At 37.4% G+C, this 5,566-nt stretch overlaps 1 pseudogene; it reads left to right on the plus strand.

Annotated features, from left to right (window-relative positions):
- The first annotated feature begins 4,561 nt into the window (after nucleotides 1–4,561).
- Nucleotides 4,562–5,290, plus strand: LOC115802756 (small ubiquitin-related modifier 2 pseudogene; annotated as a pseudogene).
- Nucleotides 5,291–5,566: the final 276 nt, after the last annotated feature.

Below are 5,566 nucleotides of genomic sequence, written 5' to 3' on the forward strand. Positions count from 1 at the left end.
CATTCTGAAAAGATTTTAAACTCTCCCTGATTCTATGGTCTCCTATTTTCATCATATTTCTTCTCTTTTTAGCCATGATTCTTCATTGAGTTATCTCCACTTTTCAACTCTCATTTTTTAATAACCACCCATTTATCATTTCACTGAAATAGAGCCTCTCAACAAATATCATGGAATTGCTCGCACTAATTACTATAAGCCTCCTAAATGCTGATCTCAAGGGAAAGTTAACAGGCCCTATTTACTGGGTCTCTGTGTTGCATTTATTTATTTATTTTTGACTGTGTTGGGTCTTCGTTGCTGTGCACAGGCTTTCTCTAGTTGCGGTGAGTGGGGGTTACTCTTCATTGTGGTGCACGGGCTTCTCATTGCAGTGGCTTCTCTCATTGAGGAGCATGGGCTCTAGGCTCACGGGCTTCAGTAGCTGTGGCCCGCAGGCTGTAGAGCTCAGGCTCAGTAGTTGTGGCACACGGGCTTAGTTGCTCCACGGCATGTGAGATCTTCCCAGACCAGGGATCCAACCCATGTCCCCTGCACTGCCAGGCAGATTCTTAACCACTGCACCACCAGGGAAGTCCCTGTGTTGCATTTAAATATGCAGAACATTAACACATTCATGAAATGTTTCACTTACTCCCTTGACTCTGTGAAGCAATACACTTTGCCTTCATTTTCATTCTCTTTCAAGAACTCTTCTTCTCCACATACATATAACAAATAGCCTTCAAACTTCTAACCGTGGTCCAATTCTCATCCATTGAACCCTCTGTGAACAATATGACTAGTCTCATAGTTTTTTACTTATTGTAAAAAATTAATTAATTAAATGCAAGCAAATAAACTAAAAAAAAACTTAGAGAATCCACCTTAAAAGGTTAATTGCATTTACCAAGTAACTGACCTCAATACATTGTTGAGAAATAGAAATATTAAAATGGCAACAGAAAATTCAGCTGAGAAACATCTAAAGGGCATGTGACATCAAAGTCAGAGATGGCTGAATTTTGACCATTCTAGTTATGAGCAAAATTCTAGTTATTTAGCCAGTTTTAATTTAAAATAACCTGTGTATATATGAGTATACTGATGATTCTGGTATTCAGAATTATTTTCAGTTTCAAATGATAGAAACCCAACTGAAATTGGTTTTAAGCAATAAATCAGCTCACTTAATTTTTGAAAAGTTAAGGAGCAGATGTTTGAGTTCAAGCTGTCAAAGCGTGCCATGTCTCTTTCTCAGATCAGTTTCTCTATGTGATAGGGACAGAGTAAAGGGTCAAAGTAGGTAATTAAATAGTTAACCGCACTAGGAGATTGTAAGTAAAGAAAAAAAGTATGGGAGACCCCTGTAAGTTAATGATCACTCAAGAAAGCAGGCTTGCCTAGCAACAATCCATGTAACAGAGGCACGAGACATGCCCCAAAACAATAAAACATTGGTGGCATAAGATCCACATCCTGCCAAGTGAGCTCAGTAAGTTAGTGATCCCTAGGACATGCTCTCTGCACACATAAAAAATAATTCATGGAAAGGTGACATTTCAAAGTGAAAGATCCTCATTGTACTGAGACCTGAAATAATTTCTCCATAGTGCTATGACACTCCAGCTTCACCATGTAGGGACAAGAAAACTCCCCCATCTGACATAGAGGAGGAACTAAGGATGGAAGCATGGTGTCTACTCAAGAATGAGGAAGAAGGTGGTCTTTTCCCGCTCCCCACGTTTCTTTTGATTATAAAACTGTAGCCTACTAAGTTCTTGGGACATGGCACCCTTCCACCCGCCCTCTTGTAAGCCTCACGAGCATCCTACTGTAATAAATTACTTCTTATATATCACTTTGCCTCTCGCTGAATTCTTTCTGCACTGAGACATAAAGAACCGGAGCTCCTCAGAGCCCCCTGAAATGCCACCCAGCAGTTTCATATGTATCAACTTCATTTTCACGCTGAATATCCTCAACTGGTAATCAAAGTATGGTCAACTCAGGTTTATATCTTATCAGCTAAGCACCTATACCTGAAAGAGAGTGTAGTTCTTTCAATATATTCAACAGAAGTTTCAAGAAGGGTTCTCAACAGCCTGGTCTGTGTCATGAATCCATCCAGGATCATTTTCTATGACCAGAGGGTCACAAGTTCTGAGTCACAATCTCAGTCAAAGTTTGAGAAAATTGTTAGCCTGGATTAAGGAAAGTGGAGAATAGTTTCCTCAAAGGTAAATCAGGGTGCTGTGTTGTCAAAAAACTAACCTATGATGATACCTGGAAAGTCTTGTTTTATCTTCTCAACAACAGAAATTATTCACATCTTATGAAGGATAAACCAACATTCAGAGGGAATAAATTCAGTCACATAGTAAAAAGCAGGATTGGACTTTAGTTTCTATTTTCCACTCTAAAGTCAACATTCTTTCCACTATTCAATGCTTCCAATTCTCCTGCTCAATGGAAATCAGAGACCCCACATTTTTCAGAGGAAAGAAAAGCACTTTACTTAAAGCTTCAATTTATGCAAATGCAAGTATATAGTTCTTAATTCTCATGTTCTCACTTACCAGATTATTACAATGTACATCAAACTAGAAAGAGGTACTAAGACAGTCACAGAGTCAATATTTTAATGAACAGCTTTATGCCCTTACCCTGGCTTTAATATACATAAAAATCTTCCTCAAATGGTCTAGAAATTCTTCCTATCTTGATCTTGCCATAGTCTACAGGTAAGAAGCAGCATCCTCTGTGCAAAGCTTGATGTCATTAACATCACCATAGCAACACATCCCTGCAATGTGGAGACGCAAATTTTTTCCTGAATGTTAATCAGCGGCAGTGACCATCTTATTTACTATCTCTGGCAAGTAGTGCAGATCCACCTAAGACCACTAACGAACTTCTGGTGCTTGTTTCCACTAAATAAGACCATACGATTTTATTAAGAAAATAATTTTTCCCAAACCAAAATCTGAAACCTTCTATTCCTAGAGCCTATCATGGGATGTACACATTTATCAAGTGTACTCTAAACTTTTTTTAACTGCATTCAGGTTATATTTCCACATATTGGTTCCCAGATAACTTTTTTTTTTTAACTGACTCCTTTAAAGGCTATTGGTTGCTGAAAGATTTATGCTTAATAAAAATGTCTTGAGAAAGAGGATGTGAAATGAGTAAGAAATAAGAAAATCCATCCAAATTATATTTTAAATAAGTAAAAACGCATATTTTTCAGGCAAACCTATGGTTGGAGCTCTCAGGACTCATTTAAAAGGAACAAGAGTTCATTTTATTGAGAGAGGTAAAAGTGTAGTGGAAAAAACACAACTCTGGAGTGAAATAAACTGCTATTTAAATCCTAGAGATGTTAGAATGGTTTAATATATAAAATCAATAGGTATAATTTTCCAATGAAGTTTGAAGAAGAAAATGATATAACCATGTCAACAGATAAGTTAAAGCATTCAATAAAATCTAACATCTACTCCATAAAAATAAAGTCTAGAAGAGAACTTACTCAAACCTGATAAAAACATACCTACGAAAACCTACACTAAACATTATAACTAATGATAATAAAAATTATTTACAATCAAGAACGAGGGCTTCCCTGGTGGCGCAGTGGTTGGGAGTCCGCCTGCCGACGCAGGGGACGCGGGTTCATGACCCGGTCCAGGAAGATCCCACATGCCGTGGAGCGGCTGGGCCCGTGAGCCACGGCCGCTGAGCTTACGCATCCGGAGCCTGTGCTCCGCAGCGGGAGAGGCCACAACAGTGAGAGGCCCGCGTACCAAAAGAAAAAAAAAAAAAAAAGAACGAGACAAGTATGCTTGCAAATTTGCTGGTATGAAAAGTCTTCCAAGAAAATAATAAATGAATGAATGAATAAATGGCATAATGTGTGATGGTTTTATGGAAAAATTATAAAACTTTAGTGAAGTATTAAAGAAGACAAATAATGGGTAAACATATTCTACTTATAGACATGAAGGTAATACTTACAGATATTGATCCTTCCCAAATTGATCTATAAATTTATGTAATTCCGATCAAAATCCTAACAAGAAATTTTCATAGAAAATAAGCTAATTTAAAAAATTTTATAGAACAGCAAGAAACAAAAAAAAAAAGAAGAAAAATATTCCAAAAACTGATGATTAAAGAAGGGGAACATTACCCAACAAAATAGCAAGATTTATTAAGCCAAATTAGAGAGCTGGTAGTAATTAATTGATTTAAATGTTATACACTCATTTTTTTAAAAAATAAAACAGACCAATAGAACACAATCTAGAACTCAGAATCTGACCAACACTCGTGAAGAAATGTGCTCTCTAACAAAGACGGCATTGCAAATCAGTGGGGAAAGGGTAAACTATTCAGTAAATGGTGCCGGGGGAAAACTCCATATAAAAAAGTGAATCTGGATTCCCTACCTAACACTATACATAAAAACCAATTCCAGTTATATTAAACATGTAAATACAAAAGTAAAAATGCTAACTTTCAGAAGAGACTGTCATCTCCCTCTCCTGCTGTCTCTGAAAGCCATCTGTGTGCTAGTTTGGTGCTGCCTGCCACCTCTTTTGTAAAACGGCAGCTAAAACTACTCCAGCATTCACCTTGGCCAATAAAAAGCCCATGTGTGGAGTCAAGACTGAGAACAAGGATCAAGTTAATTTGAAGTGGCAAGGCAGACACTGCAGTGCAGTTTAAAATTAAAATGTTTATACCACTTAGTAGACTAATGAAAACATATTGTGAACAACAGGGCTTTTCAATAAGGCAGATCAGCTCCTGATTTGGTGGGCAGCCAATCAATAAAACAGACACCCCTGCAGAGCTAGAAATGGAGAATGAAGACATCGTCAGTGTGTTCCAGCAGCAGCCAGAGGGTGTCTAGTAAACGGAGAAAGTGCTTGCTACTTTTTTCTAGACCTGTGCTCCCCGGTAAGGCAATGTATTCTAAATTAAAAAACCACGATTTGGTTTCAACACACTGACTGCTATGGTAGGTTTTCTTTAGTCTTTTATTTTCCCCTTCTTGATTCATTTTAATTGTATATAAATAAGTAATATATGCAAACAGGTACACTGCATTTTATTTCCCAAATAGATAATGAAATGCAAAGCAGGGAATAAAAAGTGTTACTCAGCTCTTATAAATTCTGATATAACCTTTACTCCTTTAAGCTTTTGTAATTAGTCCCTTGCAAATAAACCCTTTTCAAATTATCCTAATTTGAGTGAGACATCTGTTTTCTCAGACTCTGATTTATACACCCATTTTTCCCAGGCTTGGTACCAAATCAGAATGTCTGGTGGCAAAATCTGTATGATTGTCTGCTGGTTGGTGTAATCTGTTCTGGCTGAGGTCTGGGATTCTGAATCCTCAGAGAAGAGACCAGAATTAGATATAACGCCCTAAGTGAGTTTCTAGGAATTAGGAAGAGAGGTAATGAAGTGAGTTTGGGGGAACCACAGTTCTATACATAGGCATATATTCACATAAAACCTACATGTAATCTATAGGTAACCAAATGGAAGCAAGCATATTATAAACACCTAT

Source organism: Delphinapterus leucas, chromosome 2 (genome assembly GCF_059928025.1).
Source record: "Delphinapterus leucas isolate spDelLeu-1000000601 "Yukka" chromosome 2, BTC_Dleu_Yukka2, whole genome shotgun sequence".
NCBI lineage: Eukaryota > Metazoa > Chordata > Mammalia > Artiodactyla > Monodontidae > Delphinapterus > Delphinapterus leucas.